Here is a 12,729-nt window from a genome sequence, read left to right as displayed (position 1 = left end):
ATGGCGGTCTCTGTGAGCTTCTCAGCGACATTCAGCCAGCCAGGTATCCTGCCTGCAGTAGATGGAATGTGGCAATGGAACGCTGGCTGCGCGTGTCATAATAGGCTCTGAGCCTTTATATACCTGTGCACAGCAGCAGCCACCTTCAGTCTGCTGCTGGACAGCCAGCAGCAGCAGCAGCAGGAGAGGTATGTAATCAGGAGCCCTCCTGCTAAGGGTAGACAGCTGCTCGTTCCACCCCACCCCCCGCCTTAATTGGTTCTCCTCCCTTCCAACGGTGTTGAAGCGGGTGGGAACAGCAGGGGGTGAAGGTGCTGTGTTTAAAGAGGTGGAGTTATGCAGATCTAAAACGCGTGGATTGCAGCAGCAGCAAGCCGAAAAGTGCAGGCATGTAAGGGATCTAGAGGTTGACAACATGTCTTCTTAACGGGAGTCCAGGAGCTCATCTCCACAAATGGACTTTTCAGGATCCTTGGGTGGCTCCGTAGTTTGAAACCAATTCTGGTTATCGATCCTCGGCCTTTTGGCTAAGATCAAGTGTAGTATCTGTTCTTATCAGTTTAATATCTGATACGTCCCCTATCTGGGGACCATATATTAAATGGATTTTTAGAACAGGGAGATGGAAAAAGAGCTTGCTCTGTCCACTCCACGCATTGACCTGGTATTGCAGTATCTCCAGGACCGGTGCACCCCTTCTTTAATGCAGTTTCTAAAATCAGAAAGAATTGAATTCAATGTTTTTTGTTCATTTTGCTTGTTTGTCGGATTTTGGGATGGACTCTTTGGCTTTGCTTTTCTTCTCCTCATTGGATTTTTCATGTTCAAAGTTGCAGAAGCCAGATTACAAGCTCATTTTGGTTCAACTTCAGCAACTGTGCATTGCATTGCCATGTAATGTGATGCAATGCTATCTTTCTAGCTCTCCCTTTTTACTTCCTTTTGGATAAACAGACATATTAGGCAAGCATTTTGGAGCTTTCACCTAAATAACTACAGGTGGTGAGATAAGCTGCACAATATAATTGACCTTTCAGTATATTGTTGCACACACACCATCTATTTAGCAAATGCCCTTGTTATCAACAGCAGCCTTTTAAACTCACCTGAGCTAACAGGTATGTGCGCTGGTTACTCTGCTGCGCTTAAAATTTCTTTTTTGGTTTGCTACAATGCCTTTTCTGAAACGTTGTCTCCTTCTGCTGGAACACTGACTTCTTTCATTTAATGCCTGCAGACTATAAAAGAGAACCCAACCCAAAAAGTTTGGTTGATTAGTCTGTGGCATTCTGTTAAACTGTTGCTTATGGCGGTCTCTGTGAGCTTCTCAGCGACATTCAGCCAGCCAGGTATCCTGCCTGCAGTAGATGGAATGTGGCAATGGAACGCTGGCTGCGCGTGTCATAATAGGCTCTGAGCCTTTATATACCTGTGCACAGCAGCAGCCACCTTCAGTCTGCTGCTGGACAGCCAGCAGCAGCAGCAGCAGGAGAGGTATGTAATCAGGAGCCCTCCTGCTAAGGGTAGACAGCTGCTCGTTCCACCCCACCCCCCCGCCTTAATTGGTTCTCCTCCCTTCCAACGGTGTTGAGGCGGGTGGGAACAGCAGGGGGTGATGGTGCTGTGTTTAAAGAGGTGGAGTTATGCAGATCTAAAACGCGTGGATTGCAGCAGCAGCAAGCCGAAAAGTGCAGGCATGTAAGGGATCTAGAGGTTGACAACATGTCTTCTTAACGGGAGTCCAGGAGCTCATCTCCACAAATGGACTTTTCAGGATCCTTGGGTGGCTCCGTAGTTTGAAACCAATTCTGGTTATCGCTTCTCGGCCTTTTGGCTAAGATCAAGTGTAGTATCTGTTCTTATCAGTTTAATATCTGATACGTCCCCTATCTGGGGACCATATATTAAATGGATTTTTAGAACAGGGAGATGGAAAAAGAGCTTGCTCTGTCCACTCCACGCATTGACCTGGTATTGCAGTATCTCCAGGACCGGTGCACCCCTTCTTTAATGCAGTTTCTAAAATCAGAAAGAATTGAATTCAATGTTTTTTGTTCATTTTGCTTGTTTGTCGGATTTTGGGATGGACTCTTTGGCTTTGCTTTTCTTCTCCTCATTGGATTTTTCATGTTCAAAGTTGCAGAAGCCAGATTACAAGCTCATTTTGGTTCAACTTCAGCAACTGTGCATTGCATTGCCATGTAATGTGATGCAATGCTATCTTTCTAGCTCTCCCTTTTTACTTCCTTTTGGATAAACAGACATATTAGGCAAGCATTTTGGAGCTTTCACCTAAATAACTACAGGTGGTGAGATAAGCTGCACAATATAATTGACCTTTCAGTATATTGTTGCACACACACCATCTATTTAGCAAATGCCCTTGTTATCAACAGCAGCCTTTTAAACTCACCTGAGCTAACAGGTATGTGCGCTGGTTACTCTGCTGCGCTTAAAATTTCTTTTTTGGTTTGCTACAATGCCTTTTCTGAAACGTTGTCTCCTTCTGCTGGAACACTGACTTCTTTCATTTAATGCCTGCAGACTATAAAAGAGAACCCAACCCAAAAAGTTTGGTTGATTAGTCTGTGGCATTCTGTTAAACTGTTGCTTATGGCGGTCTCTGTGAGCTTCTCAGCGACATTCAGCCAGCCAGGTATCCTGCCTGCAGTAGATGGAATGTGGCAATGGAACGCTGGCTGCGCGTGTCATAATAGGCTCTGAGCCTTTATATACCTGTGCACAGCAGCAGCCACCTTCAGTCTGCTGCTGGACAGCCAGCAGCAGCAGCAGCAGGAGAGGTATGTAATCAGGAGCCCTCCTGCTAAGGGTAGACAGCTGCTCGTTCCACCCCACCCCCCGCCTTAATTGGTTCTCCTCCCTTCCAACGGTGTTGAAGCGGGTGGGAACAGCAGGGGGTGAAGGTGCTGTGTTTAAAGAGGTGGAGTTATGCAGATCTAAAACGCGTGGATTGCAGCAGCAGCAAGCCGAAAAGTGCAGGCATGTAAGGGATCTAGAGGTTGACAACATGTCTTCTTAACGGGAGTCCAGGAGCTCATCTCCACAAATGGACTTTTCAGGATCCTTGGGTGGCTCCGTAGTTTGAAACCAATTCTGGTTATCGATCCTCGGCCTTTTGGCTAAGATCAAGTGTAGTATCTGTTCTTATCAGTTTAATATCTGATACGTCCCCTATCTGGGGACCATATATTAAATGGATTTTTAGAACAGGGAGATGGAAAAAGAGCTTGCTCTGTCCACTCCACGCATTGACCTGGTATTGCAGTATCTCCAGGACCGGTGCACCCCTTCTTTAATGCAGTTTCTAAAATCAGAAAGAATTGAATTCAATGTTTTTTGTTCATTTTGCTTGTTTGTCGGATTTTGGGATGGACTCTTTGGCTTTGCTTTTCTTCTCCTCATTGGATTTTTCATGTTCAAAGTTGCAGAAGCCAGATTACAAGCTCATTTTGGTTCAACTTCAGCAACTGTGCATTGCATTGCCATGTAATGTGATGCAATGCTATCTTTCTAGCTCTCCCTTTTTACTTCCTTTTGGATAAACAGACATATTAGGCAAGCATTTTGGAGCTTTCACCTAAATAACTACAGGTGGTGAGATAAGCTGCACAATATAATTGACCTTTCAGTATATTGTTGCACACACACCATCTATTTAGCAAATGCCCTTGTTATCAACAGCAGCCTTTTAAACTCACCTGAGCTAACAGGTATGTGCGCTGGTTACTCTGCTGCGCTTAAAATTTCTTTTTTGGTTTGCTACAATGCCTTTTCTGAAACGTTGTCTCCTTCTGCTGGAACACTGACTTCTTTCATTTAATGCCTGCAGACTATAAAAGAGAACCCAACCCAAAAAGTTTGGTTGATTAGTCTGTGGCATTCTGTTAAACTGTTGCTTATGGCGGTCTCTGTGAGCTTCTCAGCGACATTCAGCCAGCCAGGTATCCTGCCTGCAGTAGATGGAATGTGGCAATGGAACGCTGGCTGCGCGTGTCATAATAGGCTCTGAGCCTTTATATACCTGTGCACAGCAGCAGCCACCTTCAGTCTGCTGCTGGACAGCCAGCAGCAGCAGCAGCAGGAGAGGTATGTAATCAGGAGCCCTCCTGCTAAGGGTAGACAGCTGCTCGTTCCACCCCACCCCCCGCCTTAATTGGTTCTCCTCCCTTCCAACGGTGTTGAGGCGGGTGGGAACAGCAGGGGGTGATGGTGCTATGTTTAAAGAGGTGGAGTTATGCAGATCTAAAACGCGTGGATTGCAGCAGCAGCAAGCCGAAAAGTGCAGGCATGTAAGGGATCTAGAGGTTGACAACATGTCTTCTTAACGGGAGTCCAGGAGCTCATCTCCACAAATGGACTTTTCAGGATCCTTGGGTGGCTCCGTAGTTTGAAACCAATTCTGGTTATCGCTTCTCGGCCTTTTGGCTAAGATCAAGTGTAGTATCTGTTCTTATCAGTTTAATATCTGATACGTCCCCTATCTGGGGACCATATATTAAATGGATTTTTAGAACAGGGAGATGGAAAAAGAGCTTGCTCTGTCCACTCCACGCATTGACCTGGTATTGCAGTATCTCCAGGACCGGTGCACCCCTTCTTTAATGCAGTTTCTAAAATCAGAAAGAATTGAATTCAATGTTTTTTGTTCATTTTGCTTGTTTGTCGGATTTTGGGATGGACTCTTTGGCTTTGCTTTTCTTCTCCTCATTGGATTTTTCATGTTCAAAGTTGCAGAAGCCAGATTACAAGCTCATTTTGGTTCAACTTCAGCAACTGTGCATTGCATTGCCATGTAATGTGATGCAATGCTATCTTTCTAGCTCTCCCTTTTTACTTCCTTTTGGATAAACAGACATATTAGGCAAGCATTTTGGAGCTTTCACCTAAATAACTACAGGTGGTGAGATAAGCTGCACAATATAATTGACCTTTCAGTATATTGTTGCACACACACCATCTATTTAGCAAATGCCCTTGTTATCAACAGCAGCCTTTTAAACTCACCTGAGCTAACAGGTATGTGCGCTGGTTACTCTGCTGCGCTTAAAATTTCTTTTTTGGTTTGCTACAATGCCTTTTCTGAAACGTTGTCTCCTTCTGCTGGAACACTGACTTCTTTCATTTAATGCCTGCAGACTATAAAAGAGAACCCAACCCAAAAAGTTTGGTTGATTAGTCTGTGGCATTCTGTTAAACTGTTGCTTATGGCGGTCTCTGTGAGCTTCTCAGCGACATTCAGCCAGCCAGGTATCCTGCCTGCAGTAGATGGAATGTGGCAATGGAACGCTGGCTGCGCGTGTCATAATAGGCTCTGAGCCTTTATATACCTGTGCACAGCAGCAGCCACCTTCAGTCTGCTGCTGGACAGCCAGCAGCAGCAGCAGCAGGAGAGGTATGTAATCAGGAGCCCTCCTGCTAAGGGTAGACAGCTGCTCGTTCCACCCCACCCCCCGCCTTAATTGGTTCTCCTCCCTTCCAACGGTGTTGAGGCGGGTGGGAACAGCAGGGGGTGAAGGTGCTGTGTTTAAAGAGGTGGAGTTATGCAGATCTAAAACGCGTGGATTGCAGCAGCAGCAAGCCGAAAAGTGCAGGCATGTAAGGGATCTAGAGGTTGACAACATGTCTTCTTAACGGGAGTCCAGGAGCTCATCTCCACAAATGGACTTTTCAGGATCCTTGGGTGGCTCCGTAGTTTGAAACCAATTCTGGTTATCGCTTCTCGGCCTTTTGGCTAAGATCAAGTGTAGTATCTGTTCTTATCAGTTTAATATCTGATACGTCCCCTATCTGGGGACCATATATTAAATGGATTTTTAGAACAGGGAGATGGAAAAAGAGCTTGCTCTGTCCACTCCACGCATTGACCTGGTATTGCAGTATCTCCAGGACCGGTGCACCCCTTCTTTAATGCAGTTTCTAAAATCAGAAAGAATTGAATTCAATGTTTTTTGTTCATTTTGCTTGTTTGTCGGATTTTGGGATGGACTCTTTGGCTTTGCTTTTCTTCTCCTCATTGGATTTTTCATGTTCAAAGTTGCAGAAGCCAGATTACAAGCTCATTTTGGTTCAACTTCAGCAACTGTGCATTGCATTGCCATGTAATGTGATGCAATGCTATCTTTCTAGCTCTCCCTTTTTACTTCCTTTTGGATAAACAGACATATTAGGCAAGCATTTTGGAGCTTTCACCTAAATAACTACAGGTGGTGAGATAAGCTGCACAATATAATTGACCTTTCAGTATATTGTTGCACACACACCATCTATTTAGCAAATGCCCTTGTTATCAACAGCAGCCTTTTAAACTCACCTGAGCTAACAGGTATGTGCGCTGGTTACTCTGCTGCGCTTAAAATTTCTTTTTTGGTTTGCTACAATGCCTTTTCTGAAACGTTGTCTCCTTCTGCTGGAACACTGACTTCTTTCATTTAATGCCTGCAGACTATAAAAGAGAACCCAACCCAAAAAGTTTGGTTGATTAGTCTGTGGCATTCTGTTAAACTGTTGCTTATGGCGGTCTCTGTGAGCTTCTCAGCGACATTCAGCCAGCCAGGTATCCTGCCTGCAGTAGATGGAATGTGGCAATGGAACGCTGGCTGCGCGTGTCATAATAGGCTCTGAGCCTTTATATACCTGTGCACAGCAGCAGCCACCTTCAGTCTGCTGCTGGACAGCCAGCAGCAGCAGCAGCAGGAGAGGTATGTAATCAGGAGCCCTCCTGCTAAGGGTAGACAGCTGCTCGCTCCACCCCACCCCCCGCCTTAATTGGTTCTCCTCCCTTCCAACGGTGTTGAGGCGGGTGGGAACAGCAGGGGGTGAAGGTGCTGTGTTTAAAGAGGTGGAGTTATGCAGATCTAAAACGCGTGGATTGCAGCAGCAGCAAGCCGAAAAGTGCAGGCATGTAAGGGATCTAGAGGTTGACAACATGTCTTCTTAACGGGAGTCCAGGAGCTCATCTCCACAAATGGACTTTTCAGGATCCTTGGGTGGCTCCGTAGTTTGAAACCAATTCTGGTTATCGCTTCTCGGCCTTTTGGCTAAGATCAAGTGTAGTATCTGTTCTTATCAGTTTAATATCTGATACGTCCCCTATCTGGGGACCATATATTAAATGGATTTTTAGAACAGGGAGATGGAAAAAGAGCTTGCTCTGTCCACTCCACGCATTGACCTGGTATTGCAGTATCTCCAGGACCGGTGCACCCCTTCTTTAATGCAGTTTCTAAAATCAGAAAGAATTGAATTCAATGTTTTTTGTTCATTTTGCTTGTTTGTCGGATTTTGGGATGGACTCTTTGGCTTTGCTTTTCTTCTCCTCATTGGATTTTTCATGTTCAAAGTTGCAGAAGCCAGATTACAAGCTCATTTTGGTTCAACTTCAGCAACTGTGCATTGCATTGCCATGTAATGTGATGCAATGCTATCTTTCTAGCTCTCCCTTTTTACTTCCTTTTGGATAAACAGACATATTAGGCAAGCATTTTGGAGCTTTCACCTAAATAACTACAGGTGGTGAGATAAGCTGCACAATATAATTGACCTTTCAGTATATTGTTGCACACACACCATCTATTTAGCAAATGCCCTTGTTATCAACAGCAGCCTTTTAAACTCACCTGAGCTAACAGGTATGTGCGCTGGTTACTCTGCTGCGCTTAAAATTTCTTTTTTGGTTTGCTACAATGCCTTTTCTGAAACGTTGTCTCCTTCTGCTGGAACACTGACTTCTTTCATTTAATGCCTGCAGACTATAAAAGAGAACCCAACCCAAAAAGTTTGGTTGATTAGTCTGTGGCATTCTGTTAAACTGTTGCTTATGGCGGTCTCTGTGAGCTTCTCAGCGACATTCAGCCAGCCAGGTATCCTGCCTGCAGTAGATGGAATGTGGCAATGGAACGCTGGCTGCGCGTGTCATAATAGGCTCTGAGCCTTTATATACCTGTGCACAGCAGCAGCCACCTTCAGTCTGCTGCTGGACAGCCAGCAGCAGCAGCAGCAGGAGAGGTATGTAATCAGGAGCCCTCCTGCTAAGGGTAGACAGCTGCTCGTTCCACCCCACCCCCCGCCTTAATTGGTTCTCCCCCCTTCCAACGGTGTTGAGGCGGGTGGGAACAGCAGGGGGTGAAGGTGCTGTGTTTAAAGAGGTGGAGTTATGCAGATCTAAAACACGTGGATTGCAGCAGCAGCAAGCCGAAAAGTGCAGGCATGTAAGGGATCTAGAGGTTGACAACATGTCTTCTTAACGGGAGTCCAGGAGCTCATCTCCACAAATGGACTTTTCAGGATCCTTGGGTGGCTCCGTAGTTTGAAACCAATTCTGGTTATCGCTTCTCGGCCTTTTGGCTAAGATCAAGTGTAGTATCTGTTCTTATCAGTTTAATATCTGATACGTCCCCTATCTGGGGACCATATATTAAATGGATTTTTAGAACAGGGAGATGGAAAAAGAGCTTGCTCTGTCCACTCCACGCATTGACCTGGTATTGCAGTATCTCCAGGACCGGTGCACCCCTTCTTTAATGCAGTTTCTAAAATCAGAAAGAATTGAATTCAATGTTTTTTGTTCATTTTGCTTGTTTGTCGGATTTTGGGATGGACTCTTTGGCTTTGCTTTTCTTCTCCTCATTGGATTTTTCATGTTCAAAGTTGCAGAAGCCAGATTACAAGCTCATTTTGGTTCAACTTCAGCAACTGTGCATTGCATTGCCATGTAATGTGATGCAATGCTATCTTTCTAGCTCTCCCTTTTTACTTCCTTTTGGATAAACAGACATATTAGGCAAGCATTTTGGAGCTTTCACCTAAATAACTACAGGTGGTGAGATAAGCTGCACAATATAATTGACCTTTCAGTATATTGTTGCACACACACCATCTATTTAGCAAATGCCCTTGTTATCAACAGCAGCCTTTTAAACTCACCTGAGCTAACAGGTATGTGCGCTGGTTACTCTGCTGCGCTTAAAATTTCTTTTTTGGTTTGCTACAATGCCTTTTCTGAAACGTTGTCTCCTTCTGCTGGAACACTGACTTCTTTCATTTAATGCCTGCAGACTATAAAAGAGAACCCAACCCAAAAAGTTTGGTTGATTAGTCTGTGGCATTCTGTTAAACTGTTGCTTATGGCGGTCTCTGTGAGCTTCTCAGCGACATTCAGCCAGCCAGGTATCCTGCCTGCAGTAGATGGAATGTGGCAATGGAACGCTGGCTGCGCGTGTCATAATAGGCTCTGAGCCTTTATATACCTGTGCACAGCAGCAGCCACCTTCAGTCTGCTGCTGGACAGCCAGCAGCAGCAGCAGCAGGAGAGGTATGTAATCAGGAGCCCTCCTGCTAAGGGTAGACAGCTGCTCGTTCCACCCCACCCCCCGCCTTAATTGGTTCTCCTCCCTTCCAACGGTGTTGAGGCGGGTGGGAACAGCAGGGGGTGAAGGTGCTGTGTTTAAAGAGGTGGAGTTATGCAGATCTAAAACGCGTGGATTGCAGCAGCAGCAAGCCGAAAAGTGCAGGCATGTAAGGGATCTAGAGGTTGACAACATGTCTTCTTAACGGGAGTCCAGGAGCTCATCTCCACAAATGGACTTTTCAGGATCCTTGGGTGGCTCCGTAGTTTGAAACCAATTCTGGTTATCGCTTCTCGGCCTTTTGGCTAAGATCAAGTGTAGTATCTGTTCTTATCAGTTTAATATCTGATACGTCCCCTATCTGGGGACCATATATTAAATGGATTTTTAGAACAGGGAGATGGAAAAAGAGCTTGCTCTGTCCACTCCACGCATTGACCTGGTATTGCAGTATCTCCAGGACCGGTGCACCCCTTCTTTAATGCAGTTTCTAAAATCAGAAAGAATTGAATTCAATGTTTTTTGTTCATTTTGCTTGTTTGTCGGATTTTGGGATGGACTCTTTGGCTTTGCTTTTCTTCTCCTCATTGGATTTTTCATGTTCAAAGTTGCAGAAGCCAGATTACAAGCTCATTTTGGTTCAACTTCAGCAACTGTGCATTGCATTGCCATGTAATGTGATGCAATGCTATCTTTCTAGCTCTCCCTTTTTACTTCCTTTTGGATAAACAGACATATTAGGCAAGCATTTTGGAGCTTTCACCTAAATAACTACAGGTGGTGAGATAAGCTGCACAATATAATTGACCTTTCAGTATATTGTTGCACACACACCATCTATTTAGCAAATGCCCTTGTTATCAAGAGCAGCCTTTTAAACTCACCTGAGCTAACAGGTATGTGCGCTGGTTACTCTGCTGCGCTTAAAATTTCTTTTTTGGTTTGCTACAATGCCTTTTCTGAAACATTGTCTCCTTCTGCTGGAACACTGACTTCTTTCATTTAATGCCTGCAGACTATAAAAGAGAACCCAACCCAAAAAGTTTGGTTGATTAGTCTGTGGCATTCTGTTAAACTGTTGCTTATGGCGGTCTCTGTGAGCTTCTCAGCGACATTCAGCCAGCCAGGTATCCTGCCTGCAGTAGATGGAATGTGGCAATGGAACGCTGGCTGCGCGTGTCATAATAGGCTCTGAGCCTTTATATACCTGTGCACAGCAGCAGCCACCTTCAGTCTGCTGCTGGACAGCCAGCAGCAGCAGCAGCAGGAGAGGTATGTAATCAGGAGCCCTCCTGCTAAGGGTAGACAGCTGCTCGTTCCACCCCACCCCCCGCCTTAATTGGTTCTCCTCCCTTCCAACGGTGTTGAGGCGGGTGGGAACAGCAGGGGGTGAAGGTGCTGTGTTTAAAGAGGTGGAGTTATGCAGATCTAAAACGCGTGGATTGCAGCAGCAGCAAGCCGAAAAGTGCAGGCATGTAAGGGATCTAGAGGTTGACAACATGTCTTCTTAACGGGAGTCCAGGAGCTCATCTCCACAAATGGACTTTTCAGGATCCTTGGGTGGCTCCGTAGTTTGAAACCAATTCTGGTTATCGCTTCTCGGCCTTTTGGCTAAGATCAAGTGTAGTATCTGTTCTTATCAGTTTAATATCTGATACGTCCCCTATCTGGGGACCATATATTAAATGGATTTTTAGAACAGGGAGATGGAAAAAGAGCTTGCTCTGTCCACTCCACGCATTGACCTGGTATTGCAGTATCTCCAGGACCGGTGCACCCCTTCTTTAATGCATTTTCTAAAATCAGAAAGAATTGAATTCAATGTTTTTTGTTCATTTTGCTTGTTTGTCGGATTTTGGGATGGACTCTTTGGCTTTGCTTTTCTTCTCCTCATTGGATTTTTCATGTTCAAAGTTGCAGAAGCCAGATTACAAGCTCATTTTGGTTCAACTTCAGCAACTGTGCATTGCATTGCCATGTAATGTGATGCAATGCTATCTTTCTAGCTCTCCCTTTTTACTTCCTTTTGGATAAACAGACATATTAGGCAAGCATTTTGGAGCTTTCACCTAAATAACTACAGGTGGTGAGATAAGCTGCACAATATAATTGACCTTTCAGTATATTGTTGCACACACACCATCTATTTAGCAAATGCCCTTGTTATCAACAGCAGCCTTTTAAACTCACCTGAGCTAACAGGTATGTGCGCTGGTTACTCTGCTGCGCTTAAAATTTCTTTTTTGGTTTGCTACAATGCCTTTTCTGAAACGTTGTCTCCTTCTGCTGGAACACTGACTTCTTTCATTTAATGCCTGCAGACTATAAAAGAGAACCCAACCCAAAAAGTTTGGTTGATTAGTCTGTGGCATTCTGTTAAACTGTTGCTTATGGCGGTCTCTGTGAGCTTCTCAGCGACATTCAGCCAGCCAGGTATCCTGCCTGCAGTAGATGGAATGTGGCAATGGAACGCTGGCTGCGCGTGTCATAATAGGCTCTGAGCCTTTATATACCTGTGCACAGCAGCAGCCACCTTCAGTCTGCTGCTGGACAGCCAGCAGCAGCAGCAGCAGGAGAGGTATGTAATCAGGAGCCCTCCTGCTAAGGGTAGACAGCTGCTCGTTCCACCCCACCCCCCGCCTTAATTGGTTCTCCTCCCTTCCAACGGTGTTGAGGCGGGTGGGAACAGCAGGGGGTGAAGGTGCTGTGTTTAAAGAGGTGGAGTTATGCAGATCTAAAACGCGTGGATTGCAGCAGCAGCAAGCCGAAAAGTGCAGGCATGTAAGGGATCTAGAGGTTGACAACATGTCTTCTTAACGGGAGTCCAGGAGCTCATCTCCACAAATGGTCTTTTCAGGATTCTTGGGTGGCTCCGTAGTTTGAAACCAATTCTGGTTATCGCTTCTCGGCCTTTTGGCTAAGATCAAGTGTAGTATCTGTTCTTATCAGTTTAATATCTGATACGTCCCCTATCTGGGGACCATATATTAAATGGATTTTTAGAACAGGGAGATGGAAAAAGAGCTTGCTCTGTCCACTCCACGCATTGACCTGGTATTGCAGTATCTCCAGGACCGGTGCACCCCTTCTTTAATGCAGTTTCTAAAATCAGAAAGAATTGAATTCAAAGTTTTTTGTTCATTTTGCTTGTTTGTCGGATTTTGGGATGGACTCTTTGGCTTTGCTTTTCTTCTCCTCATTGGATTTTTCATGTTCAAAGTTGCAGAAGCCAGATTACAAGCTCATTTTGGTTCAACTTCAGCAACTGTGCATTGCATTGCCATGTAATGTGATGCAATGCTATCTTTCTAGCTCTCCCTTTTTACTTCCTTTTGGATAAACAGACATATTAGGCAAGCATTTT

The 12,729-nt window shown here is 45.0% G+C and overlaps 10 non-coding genes across 10 annotated transcripts; all 10 read left to right on the top strand.

Annotated features, from left to right (window-relative positions):
* The first annotated feature begins 507 nt into the window (after positions 1–507).
* On the top strand, positions 508–698 carry LOC141150113 (U2 spliceosomal RNA). The gene has a single exon (XR_012246383.1). It is a non-coding gene; the product is annotated as a U2 spliceosomal RNA (small nuclear RNA).
* A 1,116-nt stretch (positions 699–1,814) lies between these two features.
* LOC141273864 (U2 spliceosomal RNA) lies at positions 1,815–2,005 on the top strand. The gene has a single exon (XR_012322167.1). It is a non-coding gene; the product is annotated as a U2 spliceosomal RNA (small nuclear RNA).
* A 1,115-nt stretch (positions 2,006–3,120) lies between these two features.
* Positions 3,121–3,311, top strand: LOC141150112 (U2 spliceosomal RNA). The gene has a single exon (XR_012246382.1). It is a non-coding gene; the product is annotated as a U2 spliceosomal RNA (small nuclear RNA).
* Positions 3,312–4,426: 1,115 nt separating this feature from the next.
* LOC141273863 (U2 spliceosomal RNA) lies at positions 4,427–4,617 on the top strand. Its single transcript, XR_012322166.1, has one exon. It is a non-coding gene; the product is annotated as a U2 spliceosomal RNA (small nuclear RNA).
* A 1,115-nt stretch (positions 4,618–5,732) lies between these two features.
* On the top strand, positions 5,733–5,923 carry LOC141273862 (U2 spliceosomal RNA). Its single transcript, XR_012322165.1, has one exon. It is a non-coding gene; the product is annotated as a U2 spliceosomal RNA (small nuclear RNA).
* A 1,115-nt stretch (positions 5,924–7,038) lies between these two features.
* Positions 7,039–7,229, top strand: LOC141273861 (U2 spliceosomal RNA). The gene has a single exon (XR_012322164.1). It is a non-coding gene; the product is annotated as a U2 spliceosomal RNA (small nuclear RNA).
* A 1,115-nt stretch (positions 7,230–8,344) lies between these two features.
* Positions 8,345–8,535, top strand: LOC141273860 (U2 spliceosomal RNA). The gene has a single exon (XR_012322163.1). It is a non-coding gene; the product is annotated as a U2 spliceosomal RNA (small nuclear RNA).
* Positions 8,536–9,650: 1,115 nt separating this feature from the next.
* On the top strand, positions 9,651–9,841 carry LOC141273859 (U2 spliceosomal RNA). The gene has a single exon (XR_012322162.1). It is a non-coding gene; the product is annotated as a U2 spliceosomal RNA (small nuclear RNA).
* A 1,115-nt stretch (positions 9,842–10,956) lies between these two features.
* LOC141273858 (U2 spliceosomal RNA) lies at positions 10,957–11,147 on the top strand. Its single transcript, XR_012322161.1, has one exon. It is a non-coding gene; the product is annotated as a U2 spliceosomal RNA (small nuclear RNA).
* A 1,115-nt stretch (positions 11,148–12,262) lies between these two features.
* Positions 12,263–12,453, top strand: LOC141273857 (U2 spliceosomal RNA). Its single transcript, XR_012322160.1, has one exon. It is a non-coding gene; the product is annotated as a U2 spliceosomal RNA (small nuclear RNA).
* Positions 12,454–12,729: the final 276 nt, after the last annotated feature.

The sequence above is a fragment of the Phyllobates terribilis genome, unplaced genomic scaffold, assembly GCF_046119375.1.
Source record: "Phyllobates terribilis strain yellow unplaced genomic scaffold, ASM4611937v1 Scaffold_5__5_contigs__length_657084704, whole genome shotgun sequence".
NCBI lineage: Eukaryota > Metazoa > Chordata > Amphibia > Anura > Dendrobatidae > Phyllobates > Phyllobates terribilis.
The sequence above is the reverse complement of the archived record's forward strand: the minus strand, read 5'-3'. Positions and strand labels throughout refer to the sequence as shown.